At 38.6% G+C, this 19,160-nt stretch overlaps 2 long non-coding RNA genes across 9 annotated transcripts in view; one reads left to right on the forward strand and one right to left on the reverse strand.

Annotated features, from left to right (window-relative positions):
* Positions 1-3,702: 3,702 nt before the first annotated feature.
* LOC122237770 overlaps positions 3,703-19,160 on the reverse strand; it is a 42,241-nt gene continuing 26,783 nt past the window's right edge. The window contains exons 4-5 of the long non-coding RNA XR_006216412.1: positions 14,508-14,615; positions 3,703-3,856 (exon numbers count right to left, since the gene is read on the reverse strand). This is a non-coding gene — a long non-coding RNA (uncharacterized LOC122237770). The remainder of the gene's footprint in view (positions 3,857-14,507; positions 14,616-19,160) is intronic.
* The window catches only part of LOC122237769, a 98,245-nt gene continuing 89,239 nt past the window's right edge, over positions 10,155-19,160 (forward strand). For all 8 annotated transcript variants that reach the window (XR_006216407.1, XR_006216406.1, XR_006216405.1 and 5 more), the window contains exons 1-4: positions 10,155-10,242; positions 12,822-12,947; positions 13,282-13,549; positions 16,855-16,977. This is a non-coding gene — a long non-coding RNA (uncharacterized LOC122237769). The remainder of the gene's footprint in view (positions 10,243-12,821; positions 12,948-13,281; positions 13,550-16,854; positions 16,978-19,160) is intronic.

Here is a 19,160-nt window from a genome sequence, read left to right on the forward strand (position 1 = left end):
ATGGAGATATTTCAGGAAGAAGAAAAATACTTCCAAAGCAAAGCTATGATTAAAAAAAAGTTGGAAAACAAAGGAAATTATAAGCATGTTATAATAATTTATCTCTATGTGAAAGTAATTACAAAAATCAGGATGGGAAGTTTGTATGCATGTGTGTGTGTGTGTGTGTGTGTGTGTGTGTGTATGTGTGTGTGTGTGTGTGTATGTGTGTGAATGATTAAGAGTCTGTATGTTTTAATTAAGTGAAATATAAAATTAAAAATTAATAACCATTTAAAGAAGAGAAGTGGAGTATATAACTTCCAAACTACGAAAAGAGAAAAGATGGAAAGAGGAAAAAAAATCAATGAATGCAAAAGAAGAAAAAAAGGAAAACAGCATAAAGGAGCACAGCAAACAAATAATAAAGCAGAAACTATGATGGTAGAAATCTACATATATCAGTAATACAAAAATAGCAAGAGAAAGATCACTCTTGCCCGAGGTGGGGCATTTTAATTATACTTTAATTTTATTGACCTTCTTCAATACGTATTTTTTTTTTAATCTTTATTTATTTTTGAGAGAGAGAGATAGAATATGAGCAGGGGAGGAGCAGAGAGAGAGGGAGACACAGAATCCGAAGCAGGCTCCAGGCCCTGGGCTGTCAGCACAGAGCCTGGCGTGGGGCTCAAACTCATGAACCGTGAGATCATGACCTGAGCTGAAGTCAGACGGTCAACTGACTGAGCCACCCAGGCACCCCGCAATATTTTCATTTTAAAGCAGCACATTCAAATTTAGATTCTGGCCTAAATACACCTGATTATAAGGTGCTTCAAATATCTGAGAGAGCAAGGTCTCTTTGATAAGCTAGTATTTGTCAAAAGTTCTCTGTTGATTATCATGTTTATCCTGCAAATTATCTCTTGAAATAATCAAATTAAATATATATTTTAGGGATTTTTCTTTGAGATTATGTTATACTTATGTAGGGGGACTACTGATATCTTCATTATATTAATCTTTCCTAAAAAGTAATAAGGTATTCCTTTCTATTTATTCAAGTTTTCATTCGCTTCAGCTGCTGTCTCTCTCAAAAGTATTGTTTCCTCTAATTCTTAAACATTTATTCAAGCTTTCTTCTATGTCTTTTGAGTGAAATTTATAGATTATTTTTTCTCTCTGGATACCACACATTCTCCTTCAATTAACTTCAGGTATTTTAAAATTTTTGCTCCTGTTATGGATATTTTCCATTATGTTTCCAATATTTGTTGTTAAGAAATCTGTTAAGGGTCTTCTAGGTGGCCCAGTTGTTTAAGCATGAGATTCTTGATTTCAGCTCAGGTCGTGATCTCACAGATCTTGAGTTCGAGCTCTGCATAAGACTCTGTGCTGACAGTGTGGACCCTGTTTGGGATTCTCTTTCTCCCTCTGTCTGCCCCTCCCCTACACATGTGTGCTCTTTATTTCTCTCTCTCTCTCCTTCTTAAAAAATAAATAAATAAACATTTAAAAAACTAGAGTATAGTGGACACAAAATGTTACATCAGTTTCAGGTATATAGCATATTGATTTGACTGGGCTTATATGTTTTATTTATTCTACATGTGATGGAAAAACAAAAGATGTTCTCTATTTTGCAGGTTATACAATCAACTTATATAGTATGAGCAATCTTATTAATATACCATTCAGATGATTTTTATCCCTTTCCTCACACTTCTGTACGAGTTGAGATCTACTACTAAATAACTGTCGATTTCTCCCCAAATTTCTTTTTTAAGTATATTTACTTATTTTGAGAGAGAAAAAGGGTGTGCGGGAGCAAGCAGGTGAGGTTCACCCACAAATCGTGAGATGCTGAACTGAACCAAAGAAAAGTCAGACACAACTGACTGAGCCACCGAGGTACCCCTCTCCTGAAATTTCTAACAATTTTGCTTTATGTAAGTATCAAGTAAATCCCAGTGTTCCAGAAACCAAACTTTTAGTTTTTCTACAACTCAGTTAAGCACCTACTTCTGTCACAGTGGTGAGAATTACATTTTAATCAGTCTGGAGTATTTCGTCGCCTCCTTCTGTCATGTTGCAGCTAAGTGCAGGTTACACATATTACGGGACAACGCCGTTTCCCTCTCTTTGGTGGAGGGAGTGGGGTCGGCTTCCTAGCATCTCTCACCTATCCAGGCAGACCTCTGTTGACAGGACACTTGCTCCTTGGGCCATGGTGGCTGCTACTGAGAAGTTTGGCATGTCTGCCTGTGTGATCTTTTCACATCTGGACCTCTCTCCATTGCTCTGCCCATATTTGGAGGCAGGGATTCACTCCGTTCCTCTGGCCACTATGCACCAGGCAATCCTTAATGAGATGGTTTAAAGCCTGTCCATGCAGACATCCACACAATTTCTGGGGGTTTGTCTCCTCTCCAGGTTCTAGTCAGGGTGCTCAGAAAGTCTCCCCTCCCCTGGGTTCTCCACCCTGCATGGAGCTCTTCTCTGACTGTGGCCTGGAAGAATCTTCCCTCAGAACCTTCCAATGGCAGTATCGCCACACTGTGAACATCACAGCACCTCTGCCCAGCCCAGGCCAAAGGAATCTTTTCTACTTTAAGGAGAAAGGGGAAATCTTCTGTCTCCTAGGAGTCCTCTCTACTTTCCTAAAGACATCAGCTTTTGGACAACAAGCAAAAAAGAAGCCTGCTTTCCACTGATTTAACTTGTTACATCCCATTGTTTTGTTGTTAAAATGTACCTCTAAAAAAATTCTAGAGGCCCAGGGTTATCGGCTCCAGAGTGAGGATCTTGCGTTTGTGTGTTTGTATGGGTGCGTGGGTGCACACACATGCATGTTTTCTTTCCATAAAGTTGTTGACATTTACTTATGAGTGCCCAAATTTGGGCATCTGATTTCACTTTTCTGTGTCTCTGTTATAGGAAAGCATGAAATGAGGCCTGTATTTGTTTTTGTAGTTTTTGCCTTCTCGGTTTGAGCAAGCCTGGTGGAGAGCCTATGGTATATTGTATTGGGAAAGCTAGGAAAAAACAAACAAAACCAAAACCCCTCTCCTCCCTAAATCTCCTCTGTGGCATGTTCATGAGTATCCCCTTTGGAATCATGGTCTTAAGTGACAGAAGGGTTCTGAGCATCTTCTGTGGTAGTTGCTGTGGGGCCCAGCCCAGACTCCTGCTAGGACTGGGGTGCTGGTACCCCGGCTGGTGGAAACATTGGTTGCTGCAGGCTCACAGCAGATTGACTCCCTTGGGAACTGCCCTAGGCCGCATTCCCCATAGTTTCATCCCTCCCCAAAGACAGCCCCTACCCACTGTGTGGACTGTGATTTCTGAAGGATTATACACTCCAAAGCTTTGCATGGCATACGCTGACACCTTTGAAGTAGCTGCTTTGGGCTTCCATTTCTCCTTCTGCCCAGTCCTACAGCCCTCCTTTCTCCATAGCGCACGTCCAAGTACAGGGAAATCTCCACATCAGAATCTATTTCCTCGAGTGCCTGACCTAAGACACCATCCCTCCAACACACGGCTACGCCTTCAAAATCCACACTCTCAGATTTTTTAGCTACAATTCTAATGACTTTCAAGACCTCCTGAAACATCCCTACGTGTGTGCGTTGGCTTAGCAGTGCCTTATTCCGCCCTCATCACTCCATGAAGCTGGCGCCGTTATTATCCCCATTTTAAGGATGAGATAATGCAGACTTACAGAGGACAAACAGCTCGTCCATTTTCACACACTACATCCAGGCTCATCTTCTGCTGAAGGATGCGTCAGGAGACAAGTGGAGCCCACAGGTTTCTTTCCCCGAATATCTCAAAAAGGCCACAGATGCTGCATCTGATTATAGTTGATCCACTGCAAACAAAAGAACTTCAAGTAGAAGTCCTCGTTACTCATGCCAAGAACTCCTGACTGTAAACTGTGTCTCTGAACTAGGGATGGTTATGATGTTGTGCCAGAATTTTTTAATACTTCCTGCCGTTCCGTTTTCTTGGAGAGAGTAGTCTGAGTTTGTCTTTCAATCTGTCTCCATCTGTGATATACTAGTCAGAATTCCTTCATGTTTGTATCTGATGCTGATCCTTTGTTTCACTGCTGATTAAAATGTCCTACGCCTTTACTGTCTCTGGTCCTTTTGTTGGGCTGCTTGAGGGGGAAACTTAGGGTTTGAAGCTGACATTTAAGCTGTCACAGTTCATAAGTTACTTGTCTTTTGTCATGTAATGGCATTTTTGAGGTCATGTAATACATTTTGCAAGCATTTCCTCACTCTTTAGTTATTACTTAAAAATAAAGTCCCTATATTAATTAATTAATCTTCTCCAATTGATGGACCAAGTCTTGTGACTTCCCTTTTTACTATTTTAATAAAAATACAATGCACATACTTACAGATATATTTAAGTTGCAGTTTTAATTTTTACTTATATTAGGATCCTAGAAATGAGATTACCGAATCAAATGTTACGAATCTTTTGACACCTTTGATAAATAACATTAAATTCCTTTTCAGTTTTTTTCTGATATAAATTTATTCCTGGTATCAATATATGTCAATAGTATCAATATTCTAGGAAAAATAAATTAAATGTTATTTTTTTAAATTTCCAGTTAGTGTTTTTCTTATTGGCTTTTTAGGTTTTTTTTTAAATACATAAAAATATTTACCTTTTATGTGTCACTCTTGTGTTCAGTGTCTTTCCCACTGCGCATGAGCCCTGGGTGTGGATTTGGATAAGAATGTCTGTATGTATTTTGTTTCACTGATTCAGATTCAGTTCCTGTGCAACATTGTACTTTTTGGAATATTGTAACTTAACTGGACATTTTACTATCTGGGAGGTACGTTGACGCTCATTTTCATCATCAAATTATTGGCAATAGCTCTCTGGTCTTTAAACTTCCAGATAAACTTCAAATTGTTATCACTATTTGGAAAATTATAAAATAACCAAATTGGGATTTAAATGTTAATACACCTATAAGTATGCATACCCTATCATTAATACAATGAAAAAGAAATAGGCACAATCCTGTGTCCATTGGTCGGGGGTATTAATTAATGCATGGCTTCATCAATGTATTGATTCAATAATTAATTCAATGGGGGAATGTTAATTAATACATAAGGGAAAATGTTAAAGCAGTACACTAAAAGTAATGAATATGAGGTTTTCATAGGTCAGGGAAGAGAGGCCTCTATTAGGGCAGGTGTCTTGTATTGGTAAAGCATAAGGAATTAGACGAGGAAGGTTAGGAACTAACTATAGATTTCCTTGAAAGAAAGTTTTGGCTTGATTTGAAGTTATGGAAAGCCAGGAAAGACTTTGAACAAGTGTTAAAATTAACATTTAATGATGATCAGAATTGACCTTGATTATGTGCTGGTCCTATGCCAGGGACTCCTCCTACTGTAACTGTCCTTTTAACCCCCACAAAACCTCCATGCGGCCACTATTACTCATCCCATTCAAGGTTGTGAAGCGAAAAAGTGGCAAGGTGGCTGTGGACTCCATACCCCTCCCTGCTGATCTACACCTGCAACAACGCACACTCATTCTCTTCTCCATCGCTCCCCACCAAAACCAAACAATAACAACAAAATCCAAGCAGACAAATCTCTTACAAGAAGATTTTTTTTCTAAAATTATTTTCAAGATCATCTCCCTCCAAAAGAAAAAGTTTCCATGGAATAGAGCAGAGAGAGAGAGAGCCTAGGTGTTTAAGCTCATTTGAGAAACCATCGAAGTCATAGAAGTTTGCATTGTCATAGCTATGTTTTAAGAAAGGCGGGGGGGGGGGGATCAAATCCACACTGTCTGATTCTGCAAGATGCAAGCTGGAGGGCTTTCTGACACTGTACTCAGTGCTCAACTTAAACCATTTCATGCTTGTCTTTATGTGGTTACTCTTGTTTCTTAGAAAACAAGGGAATACTTACAAATAAAGCTCTAAGAACAAGCTTTATACAATCCTGTAAGTGGTCCTTCTGAAAAGTTTTGCTTTGTCATGACCATTTCTTAGAGAGGCTCTATTTTTTTACATTCTATATAATTTATATTATTATTACTTAAACATGCTGGCTCTTGTGTTAGCAAAATCTCTCAAAAGGCAAATAATGCTTCGAAAATGTGTTGACTCCAAGAAATTTCCAGGAAAAAAAAGTTACTGTCAAAATCATTGTAAAATTCCTAATGATTTAGAAGGGGAAGTGTGTTTTAACTTTATAGCAACTGGCTTCTAATGTTGTGCATAATTGGTAACACTGATTTTTATTTCATCCCAAATGAAATAAAATAGCTGAACTCTCAATGATTAATAAATAGCTAGCTGTTGTAAAATAGCACACATGAGGTCTACTCTAGAGAGCCCTATTATACTGAATATCAGCCCAATAACAAGATATGGAAATGGTATGTTCTAGAGGGATTTACAAATTACAATAGGCATTTCTCATTATGGAAGGGGATGATGTGAGAAAGTTTGTAAAACTCATTTGGAGACTATAACAGACAAAAATCCTTGACATTGAGGTGTCCCCAGCATTTATAAAAGACTCTCAGCATTACTTTCTCAATTCCATAGGTCACACTTTTAGAATTGCCATCCACTTCCCTTTCAGTTCTGACCCCGACACATCAGTCATCACCCATTGTTTCCTCACTGCTCTGTAGATGGGCTATCCAGATATTTTTCCATTACCAATCTCACCCATGATTAAAACACCCAATTGCCATCTCAACTCTGTAGATAGCCTTTCCTCCTCCTCTTTCTTTTTTTTAAATATCCCCAAAATGTCTGCTGACGTTAACTCCTGTATTTGCCTATTCAGCTGTCTGTCCACCCATCCATTTGGCAAATATATAGAGGCAACTACAGCTCAGAGAGAACAAGAACAGCCTTGGAATTCAGACTGCTTTGCTCTCTATCCTGGTTCTGTCACTTATTATCTCTATAAGCTTGAATACTTATTTAGCCTCTTTATTCTTCAGTTTCCTCATGGAGAGAATGTAAAAATAAACCACCTTCATGGCGTTGCTTTGAGAATTAAAGAGAATAGCTTATAACAATGATGTTAAATGCTTCAAGGGAGAGGTAAGTGGGGCCAAGAGAGCTTAAAACAGGGATCTGACCTAGTCGAGTAAGATCGGGGAGGATGCGATGGGGTATCCTGCTTAAGAGGAAAGCCAAAGAATGAGTTAACCCAGTCAAGAAGGAAAGAACATTGTAAACACAGGTCACGTGCTGCGAGGAATGAGGATGAGCACAAATGGAGATGGAATGTCAGCAAATCTAGTGCAAAGAGAAGAAGGTGAGGCTAGAGAGATAGATGGAAGACAGCTGATAAAGGACTTCATAGGACAATTTATGGGAGTTGTGAACTGCTGGCCATTATCAGCTTTAATGTGATGAGACATTGGCTTGCAGAAGGGCCTGACTGGCTGACAGTAGACACATTGGGCTATTTTTTTTTTTTTTTTGGTATTTTTATAAATTTCATTTTAGAGATAGAGAATGCATGCTTAAAAGTGCATGAGCAGGGGAAAGGGGCAGAGGGGAAGAGAGAGAGAATCTTAAGCAGTTTCTGCGCTCAGCACTGAGTCTGACTCAGGGCTTGATCCCAGGATCCTGGAATCATGACTTGAGCCACAATCAAGACTTTGGACACTCAACTGACTGAACCACCGAGGTGTCCAGACAGATTAGACTATTTTAATAAAATAATTCAAGAGAAAGACAATGAGAGCTTGTGTTAGGATTGTGGGGATGGACACAGAGAGAGGTGGATGGATTTAAGAAATATCTAGCAAATAAAATGGTCTGAACTTGGAAAGAGTTGCAAGGGGGAGAGAAGATGAAGAGGAAGCAGTCGTGGATAACACAGTTTCCTGACTTGCGTACTCAAAGGACAGCAGTTCATGAGTCTGAATTGGGACATTTTACACCCAAAAGGACAAAATCTCAAGGTATTTTTTTCATTAATTCACTATTTTTGAAGGCTACGTGACCAAATTTAAACTTTTTAAGTCTAGAATTCAATGAGTTTTACCAATGTCAGATGTTTCCACTCTTTCTTTCTCTATGGTTTCCCCAGGCTAATCACATCATTCTTGGGGCATGTAACTTGCCCCATCTTCTTTCTCTCTCCTGTTTTAATTTCCTTTCTTTTTGAAATTTGTTAACAATTAATCGCCTTCATGTAGCTTTTTATGAGTAGTACATCTGATTCTAATAAAAGACTACTTTCACTTCCATCTCTATGCCTAGCACTATGGTGCTTATTTGCATGATTACTTGTATTTACTACTACATGACTTTAGAAACTCATTCTTTCCTTATTTTATATGCATATTTTCCTCCTATCTATACTGTACATTGTCTCAGATCAGAGATCAAGTCTCCAATTTATTTTCTATTTGTCCTTTTTTGCTTAGAACAATTTTCAGAATTACTGGAACAACAAAAAGAAATACTTTGTTGTCTGACCAAATTTTCCCAGCTGGGTGGGAGGAGATAGAAAATGGCTGACTAATGCATACTTTGTTCATTGTTTCAAAGCCACAGAAATCTTTCATCAGTGTTTTATTTCCAATTTTTCCCCTCATGTCCCTCTCAATGGATGGAATTCACTCAAAAATGCCAAAGCATAACAAGTCAATGTGGTACAGTGGAATGAGCATGCATGTTGGGTTCAAACAGCAGGCTTTATTTAGCCTCAACTGTGTGACTTTGGACATCTCATTTAACCTCTCTGAGTCTGAAACTCTTCATTTTAAAAATGAAAATATCAATATCTAATCTACATATTCATTCATGTCTTATTTGCCCCTTCAGTATCCCAGCTTCATGATATTTCCAGATATAACCTGGTCACCTTCATAAATACATTCATATCCTGAATATGTATTTCCAATGGAACTTGATGCTGTTTCTTTATGTTAGTATTTGCAGAAAGCAAAATTCTAAACAGGGTTTAACTTGAAGATTTTGAGAAATAACACTAAAACACAGTAACTATTTCAAAACCTTCTATAAAGGTCAAATAGATACTTTCGATGCCAAAATATTCTAGAACTGGAAAGTGACAAATATATTAGAACACCCACGGAGAAACCTGTTTTCACTTTAGAGTAAATATTTTTTTCTCACAAAAATATTGTTGCGTTGAATGGTAGAAAACTGCCAAAATTTAGAGGAAGTTAAGCAATATCAGAATGCAATTAAAAATAAATTAGTCATAGCTGTGATCAAGGGGCTTTCCGAACTGCACTTGAGAAGATCAGAAAAATTAACACGAAACTGCCATTGAAGAGCAAAACTTACTTGTATAATTTTAAATAAGAGCTTAAAAATTGAAGATACAAAATGATATTGGCTCTTTTTAAATATGTTCCTTCAGCCTATACCAAATTAACTAATCTATAAATCAGAATATTTCATCTTCGGCTTACAGAGTCATCAACACCGGAAAGTCTTGAATATCTTAAAGTCAACATATTGTCAAGGTTTTAATGTTTTGGTGACAAAATAATAAAATGATCCAAACAAGATTTATTTAACCCAGCAAATAGCAATTTTGCCCCATATTAACATTATATTGATATTGTTTTCCAAGTGTACTTTATAGCCCTAAGGAAAACCTTAAAGAATGAGAATTGGATTTTAACTTGGAAAAACAGCTGAAACTTACCAGTTGGAAAATTTCATTGAAATATAAGAGATTTTCTTTACTTTAGGTTTTTACTTAAATTCTAGTTAGTTAACATACAGTATAATATTGGTTTCAGGAGAATTTAGTGATTCATCACTTACATACAACACCCAGTACTCATCCCAACAAACACCCTCCTTAATGTCCATCAGCCATTTAGCCCATCCCCCTCCACCAATCCTGAATTTTCTCTCTGTAGTTAAGAGTCTCTTATGGTTTGCCTTCCTCTGTTTTTTCCCCTTCCCCATGTCCATCTGGTTTTGTTTCTTAAATTCCACATATGAGCTAGAGTGTATTATGCTAAGTGAAATAAGTCAGTAAGAGAAATACAAGAGATTTTAAGCGAGCTCCTCTTGTGAACTTTTCTCCAACATCAAGTGAAGCAGTTTTCTGCTTTACCTGGAGATGGAAGTTGGTAGAATGTTGGCAGGCCCCTAATCCCATAGTTATGGAGAACGCCAGTTGAACTGCCTTTCTAGGCTGCCAGACTCCTCCCAAGCCACATCATCTGGAGTAGTGACCTGAGAAGGTAAATCAGTGGGTTTCTAGAGCTGCTTGCACCCCTCCAGGCAATGCCAGTGAATTTGACCATGGGATTCAGTTCATTCTCTCTTTCTGCGACCGTGTGGTGCTGCCTACATTTCTTTCCATCCTTTAGAAACCCCTCATGGGAAGTCACTGTCTATTTCTTGCTCCTGGAGACACTGTGGGGTTGCTGCAGGACCTCAGGGCTGATAACCAATTGTCTCAATTCAAATCTTGACTCCACCATCTTCTCCTTTAATTGGAACCTTGGGGAACTTGCTTCCTCAAATGAAGCCTCAGTTTTCTCATCTGTTAAAATGTATGTGACTGTGAAATGACCTAAACTCCAGGGCTGTTGAGGAAAGAAGATAGTTTAATGCAATATGGTATGGGTTGAATCCATGTAAATGATTGATACCTACTGAGATGTATTCTGTGAGCAACCCCTGTTCTCTTGACCTTGTTATACAACTCTTCCCCCAAATGTACCCATATTGATATCATTTCACCTGGGACTCTCAAATGAACAAAATAATTGAATCTAACAAACTGTTATGATTTCTTTAACATTCTCACTTGAAAACTCCTTCTCGGCTCAAATGTAACCTACTCTGTGAGGCCTCCTCAAGCCAATTGAGGAACATTTCTGCCCTTATCTGGTCATCCCTTCAGCAACCATTGCCTACATTGTTTCTCATCAATCCCTAATAAATACTTCTCTTTCTTCCACAAAACTAGTAACTCAAAGGCAAGGTGTTTGTCTTCAGCTCTATCTTCAGGGACAAAATATAACAGTTAATCATATACGTTAAGTAAACTAACGACTATGATAACAAATTAATAGCTGAAAACCTTGGCATGATTTCACATTTTTGTGAAATCACATCCAAGTGTTAACTCAATCAGGTAAGAATTATTATACGGATGGTAGAGCCAGCTGGCTTGGTGTAGGGCAATCCCTACCTTAAAAAAATCTTTCATAAGACTTGGTGATAATGGGTAGATTTCAGGCATTTCGGATGCTTTGAAAGAACCAAAAGTTAGCACTCTCACCTTTAAGAAATGGGACAAAGAAGTAAGGTAGCTGGAGCCTACAGTATTTATTACAGAAGCACCTGATAATGGAGACTGTGTTTAATATTTGTGATTTTATTCCTAATCCTCGACTACAGAAGTGGCTTGACTACACACCTTATCACAAAGGTCTTGTCCCATTTTAAGACTGAAAACACAGTATTAGCTTCTCAAAAAGTAAATATTTGACGACTGGATCAAGAATGAATGAATTTCATTAGGACCCTAAGTATGGAGAGATGTGTCCAAACTACAAAGGGTATTATTATTTGAAGGAGAGAAGACAGAGGAGGGGGTGGCTGGACAAAGAATTAAAAGAGGAGACTGCCTTCTCTTCCTCCTCTTCCATCTTTAATGGGAATTACCAAGTGTTCTTTTTATGCTGGTAGACAACCCAGGGAAGAGGGAGAAGTTAAACGTACTCAAAGAAGGGGGATAACCAAAGAGATCGAATCTTAGGGAAGACAAAAGAAAAGTTAGTAAGTTAATAAGTTAAAAGTTAATAAGAACATTTGGGAGCTTAAACTTGAAAAGATGAGGGAACACTTCCTTCATTAAATAGAGGAGAGAGGAAAGGCTGTGGTGGGGAAAGCCAAGTAGAGTTTAGATGATCATGGGAAGAGCTCCCTTTTTGATTGCTTCTGTTTCCACCATAAAGTACGGGAGTTGGGTTGGGGGTGGGGTTGCTGGGGAAAGGACGTAGGAAATTTTAAGGGAAAAACAAGATATAAAATATTGTGAGTTATGGGAAAGAATAAGAGTAGTAGAAAAATGTAATAGGCTATAGGGAAGATTTGAAGACTCCATTAAGAACTGGTGACTTTCTTAGCATAAGATCCACATACTTAGAAAATTAAAAGTTGGCTGTTTCTAATTTCAATGGGAGTTATATCTATTTAAGCATTAATTGGATGCTTCAATTTTTTATTTTATTTTTTATTAAAAAACTTTTAAATGTTTATTTATTTTTGAGAGAGGGAGAGAGAGAGAGAGAGAGAGGCAGAGAGAGAGGAAGACACAGAAATGAAAGCGGGGCTCAAACCCACAAATTGTGAGATCATGACCTGATCAAATTCAGATGCTTAACTGACTGAGCCACCCAGGTGCCCCGCCTTTTTAAAATTTTTAAATGTTTATTTATTTTTGAGAGAGAGAGAGAGAGAGAGAGAGAGAGAGAGAGAAAACGCATGTGAGCGGGGGAGGGCGCAAGCTTCAATTGTTACAGAAACTTACAACTATGCTTTGAGCAGACCAAGTCAAAGGGAAAAGAGAAAGAAACTCAGGAGTATACTAATATCACTTTTAACTTATACTGCTTTTAAGGCACACCTAGAGAAAGATCTCTGGGTTTTCGTAAGATGTCTGAGAACTTTTAAGTAAAATATTAAAATTTTTGACGCCTGAAAAAAGTAAATAAAATATAATTTAAAAATTGGGAACATGAATTTGAATTGTAGCTTACTTCTCTGGCCTATAAGAAGTTGTCCTCATCTACAACCCTTTCCCAAGGCTACAGGTGCAGGTTAGGCAGAGGAATACTTTGCCCCAGAATTCAAGAATTCACTAGCAACTGCTGCAGGTATTCTGGAGTGTTCTAGAAGAGCTGCACATACAGGATAACCACAAAGGGGACAGGTAAGGAAATGTTAATTGACTCCTCTCTCTCTCCCTCTCTTTTGGCCCTATCCTAATTCAGGATCATGTAACTTTTATCCATATTATTATGTTGGTCTCCATTTTTCAAAGTAAAATGTCTCTAATCTAGCTGGATTAAAATCATTGAATGGTTTTCCACTGCATTCACAACAAAGATCCTGAATTATGGTCCTGAACATCTGGCTCTTGCCTCCCTCTCCACACCCAACTCCTACTACCTGCTCCTCACTCTACCACAGTGTCTTTTCTCAGGGCCTTGAAGAAGCCATGTTCTCTCATGGCCTCAGGGCCTTTGCTTTGTTATATTACCCAGAGTTTTCCAGAGAAACTGAACCAACAGGAAGTGTGTGTATGTACAAACAAGGATAGAGAGAGCACTTTGTTTGAAAGAATTGGCTCACATAATTGTGGGATCTGGAAAGTCTGTAATCTGCAAGGCAACCAGCAGGCTGGAGACCCACAGAAGAGTTGACATTGAATCTTCCAGTGTGAAAGCCTTTTGGAGGAAGAATTCCTTCTCAAGAGACCTTAGCCTTTTCTCTCACACCTTCAGCCGCCTGGATGAGGCCCATCCACATTATGTAAGTTAATCTACTTTACTCAAAGTTCACTGATTTAAATGTTAATCTGATCTAAAAATGCCTTGACAGTAACATCTAGACTAGTGTTTGGCCAAAAACTGGGTACCATGAGCTACCCAACTTGACACACGCAAGTAACCTTCACACCCATGACACCACTTCTGCCCACAATGCTCTTTCACGCTTCTACCTCTTGACTAAATTGTCACTTGTCTGGCCTTCTTGACCACTTCCTCCCTAACTGGGTTATATCCTTCTGTTATAGGCTCGTAGAAAGCCCTGTATTTCTCCATCACAGGCATGATTTAAAATTTTTCTTCATGTTTATTTATTTATTTAGTTAGTTAGTTAGTGACTGAGTGAGAGAAGAAGGAGCAGAGAGAGAGGGAGAGAGTCCAAGCAGGTTCCATGCTCAGCATGGAGCCCAACACAAGACTCAATGCCATGACTGTGAGATCATGACCTGAGCTGAAATCCAGAGTATGAAGCTTAACCAAACAAGCTACTCAAGAGCCCCTACCACAGGCATGATTTAATTCATAATGTATTTGATTCCTGTTTGGCTCTGTCTTGTCATGAATACAGAAGCCACACCTAATTGTTCACCACTATGTTTGCTGGTCCCAGGCACCATGTTGCACAAAGTGTATGCTCAGTCAAAACCAATAAGCACAAGAAATCTCCATATGTCTACCAAGTGGAATTTATAATGTATTTATAATCATCACTCACTTGTTTCAAATGTTTCATCCATAATAACTATAAATAATAGACCAGTAACATTTACCAGGTGCTTTCAGTTTGTAGATACTCAATGTTAACTTATCCTATCAGATACCTCTTTTGCACCATTTTAAATCCTCTCAACCTTATTGTCTCTGAGGCTCTTGACCACCATTCCACTCTAGGCTTGGTCCTTGAAAAAACAATTTCTCTGGGGCAAACCTACTGCACTTACCTCATGCCTGGTTATTCCATTTCTCCCCTCCAGCCCCAGGGTTCTTCTCTCTGTGGCTGCTGAGATATGATTGTTTCAAGACCCATGAGGCTCCCATACTTGCCCAACCTAAAAATGTGGGAGAGATGAAGTGCTGAGGGTGAGGAACGAAACTTGGACCAATAGAAAGGGACAAAAGACAAAGTCTTCCCCCCTTCCCCAACCCACCAGTCCCAAAATATAATAGTGCACAAGGCCCCTTGGAGATGGTCCCATGAGACTCAGTAGTCACACAACATGATACCTGGGACTGACCAGAAGTCAGATACAACCCCCCCCGCCCCCCCCCCCAGCCATTTCTGCTCTTTCCTTTCTTGCCTCACTGCCCTTGTCCTTCATTCTGGATTTCCTGGCATTAGACTCCTCTGTATAGTCTTAATGCATCAGCTTTTGTACTAGGTTCTGTTTTTTAGAGCACCTGGGCTTAGACATTCATTTCATTTTCACAACTGGAGGATGAGATCCAGTTTGTGTTTTAAATGCTCATCTTGGTGCAGTGTGCTAACAGATTGGAGGGGGAGAAGGGAGGAAGTGGGGAACTAAGGAATTTATGGCAATGGTCCCAGTGAAAGATGATGGTGCTAAGGAAAAGAATGCCAGCTGTAAAAATGGAAAAAAGTGAACAAGTTTGAGATATCGCTTCCTCTTCCTTCATAGTCCTTTTCATGTGAACTGCCATTATGTATTTGCATACTTGCCTATTCTACTATGAATGCTCTATCTGTAGGAATTGCTAGCATGCTTCAGAAACATAGTATATTTCTGTTGTGTGAATGAGACAGCATGATAATTCCAGACACTCAGGAAAACAGCAATAGGTTGCTCAGAAGGTTACAGTGAACTAATTCCAGGGAGGAAAACAAATATATATATATTCCATATATATATATGGAAAAGTGGAATATATATGTATATATGTATATTATATACATATAGATATACATATATACATATATATATACATATTATATATATATATATGATGTGTTGATAGGAAAAGGGGCAGATATTCATTGTTATGACAGGACAACAAAAAAAATAAAGACTGTCTCAGGCAAAATCTGGATGTGTGTTCATACTAAGCATATGTCTACTGCATGTAACTTACTATGAATTTTGAAAGTATAGTAGTCCAATAATTCTGCTAACTAAAGTAGATTTCTAACAGAAGCTGTATTTGCCAAGAGTTTATTAGCTATTAGTCTTCATTGCTGAATATAAAACGTGAAATTTTTGTTAAATTATTATCCATTAAAAGATGAAAACACGGACATAATCAGGAGAGAAATACTTTTTAAGCCCTCCTGGCTGAACTTAGCAATTTTGAAAGCAGTAGAGACTAGCTTCTAATAGCCCTGGAGTCAGGCAGAATATGACTTTTAAATCTCTTACTCCATTTACTTTTTACTTAACCATTTAGGGCTTCATGTCTGTATCATGAAAACTAACATAATGATATTCTAATTGTTACAACACTTTGACCGTGACAGGAAGTTTACTCCTGGGTGAAGCCAAAGTAACAACAACAACTGGACTTATTGATTCATCTATTCCTTCATTCAGCAAATAGTTGCTGGGGCCCACTATGCAATAGGCATGTTCTTGATACCGGGATGCAGTGGTGAAGAAGCAGGCCAATCTACCACTCGTGTGACGCTCAGACACTTGTGGAAGAGGCGGAGAAGTTACACAGAGGAACCAGCCATCATAGATAGTGGCAGATGTGGTTGATTTCTGTGAGCAAACAGGCAGATGAAGGGTAGAGAGAGTGATAGAAAGTACATGTTTAGAAGAGTGACCGATAGGACTTCTCCGAGGAGTTGGATATTTGAGCAGAGGCCTGAAGAGAGTGAAGGGGGTAGTGATGAGAATAGCTGAGGGTCTGGGGGGGGGGATAGTGGGAGTGGGGGGCAGTTCAAGCAGAGGGAACAGCAAATGCAATGGCCTCTGTGAGAGTCAGTTTGGACTCTTCAAAGCAAATCAGGAGCTTCAGAGGAGTGAGCAAGGCAGGAAGAATGATGAGATGACTGTGAAAACACAATGAGTTGTTGAGTAGGAAGGGCCCCAGGAAAGACTTGGTTCAGAGTTTAAGCTCAAGTGTGATGTCACTCAAACTTGTTTTCTCTCCATCTCTTGGCTTTATTTCCTCCTGTCTGTTTCCATTGTCAGGCAAGCTTCCTCCTCCTGGTGTCCAGATCCATCTGCGGCTCTAGGTGTCCTGGATTCATTGGAAAGAGGGTCACCCTCTGCCTAGTAGCTCCTGCAAAACCTTTAGCTAATCTGTAATTTGGCCAACTTCTATCTACAGCCATCTCTACAAAAATCATAGGACCGGCAATTGATTCTATGTCCTCGACTTTGGCCACTCAACCTGTACATCTATCTGGGTCGAAGAAGTGGAGTAAGAATAGAGCAGGGATGCAAAAGCAGGGTAAGGCACTGTGCTCAAACAAAAATCCAGAGCTATTAAAGGATATAGGGTGAATGGATGCTGGATGAAAACAATTCCACTACACAGGGGAACCATAATAACTTCTATCATCATCATCAGTACTACTATTATCAATAATGGGAGAAAGGCATGGTAATTAAGTTATGTACCACATCGTTTAGTGTTTATTTTCACTTTAGGTTAGCAACACAGCAAACTTTATGTGGTTCTTTTTCTTTATTTATTTTTGAGAGAGAGACAGAGCATAAGCAGGGGAGAAGCAGAGATAGAGGGAGACACAGGATCCGATGCAGGCTCCAGGGCCTCAGCTGTCAGCACAGAGCCCGATGCAGGGCTCGAACTCATGAACTATGAGATCATGACCCGAGCCAAAGTTGGACGCTCAACCAACTGAGCCACCCAGGTGCCCCATATGTGGTACTTTTTCAAATATGGGTTAATTTCTTCACAAGGAATCTTCTATAAAAAAATAACTTTTAATCTTTCAAAAATTCCAGAGTAAAGAGTCTCATCGTTTATTGCTAATTAGAACCAGATGGAACCGCCCAATGATTGCATATAGTAGTATTCTGGTGGCCTTATTTGGAAAATTTCAGTCATCCACTGATTACTGAGGGGATAGCCAGGCTGACCTTACCTCTATAAAAGCATATCACACAATACAGTGGCCTGTGATAGAAAATTGTGAGCATGGACTCAATATACCTTTTTTCTCTTGAGAAAAAAAGAAAGACAAACATATTATGAAATGGTTAATCCAATTAACCAGATAAAAATAGTTTTTAATCTGTCAAGTAAATATTAACATTTAATGAAAGGTGAAAATTTGCCCCACAGGCCTTAGGTTTGTCAGACCTTTGATACTTTTAGTGTCTCATTTACTTGAGAGTTTAGATAAACTATGTGGAAAATATCAACCACGTAATTCTGTTAGGCAAAGCCCAAATTATTGAAATAGTATTGCTTGTCAATTTAGACCTCCTTAAATTGTACTTTTAGATAAAGTTAGCATATTTTCAGCTTTATAATACTCATGTATATGTAAAAACCTTACAACATTAAAAAGTAAAACAAGCTTATTCATTTCAAAATAATTTCTTTAATTCCACATAAGCACATACTGTAAACAGTGGAAATATTTAAACCATATTTGTAGTTTGGAAAATTGGCCTTTACACAATGGTTTGGCTCAAAAACCACATTTTCAGATTTTGGTTTCAATATGGTTATTTGTGCTCATGCATTTACTTCTCACTCTTCAAATATTGAAGTTACACAAGGAGTCTAAAAATAAGAATATATCTATCAATGCATTGGAAACTGAGATTTCCATGAAAGACTGAGAATCTTTGAGAAATTGTTGGAAAATACCAAGCAGATAGAGGCAAAGGAGAGGTCCATGTTTTCGGTAGGTGGGTAGTATTTCTCACTGAAAAATGTGAAAAATAAAAATCTAATCTTGGAATGATAACGACTGGAGGGAAGATTTAGCTGCTTAGATAATCTGGAGATGAGTACTATTTGTCCAAGTTCTTTCCGCTCAAGTAACTTGCCACAGCAGATTTTTTTTCAGACCTCTCTTGATGTACTACAAATGCAGAAACAACTGTCTGTTGAAGTAGTAAGGAATTTACCTAAAGGCTTAGCTGCATAATATATTTCCCTTTTCCATTCGAAAATGCAATTCAAAACTAATTATTGGCCACCTTACAGGCTAGAGTGGGCCAGAAATCAGTCACCTGCTTTAGTGGCTGGACAGGACCTGCTGGAAAAGGAGAAACGCATCCTTCCCTCTGCCTGTGGCCATCTGGATCCCCAATCTAGCACAGTCAAACCACAGAAAATACCAACATTCTTTTCCTCTTTCACAGGGGATGAAAACTTAAACACAATCTCTGAAAATAAACACAAGTCATATTTCTAGGCAAACATAGATCTTCTGTTTAAGAATATGCATAAAAAAAAGATCACCAGGTATGTGAAAAGACTCAGTAGTCCAAAAGAAAACAGTGCTGAAAAGTCCATACAAATACAATCCTGTGATATGGACTTACTTCATGAAACAGGAAAAAAGCCCCAAAAGGTCTTCCATCTTATATTCAGAACAAAATCTGAGAACGTTGTATGTACCAACATGGAACAATCTGAGATTAAGAACCCTT

This window comes from Panthera tigris, chromosome B1, assembly GCF_018350195.1.
Source record: "Panthera tigris isolate Pti1 chromosome B1, P.tigris_Pti1_mat1.1, whole genome shotgun sequence".
Classification (NCBI taxonomy): Eukaryota; Metazoa; Chordata; class Mammalia; order Carnivora; family Felidae; genus Panthera; species Panthera tigris.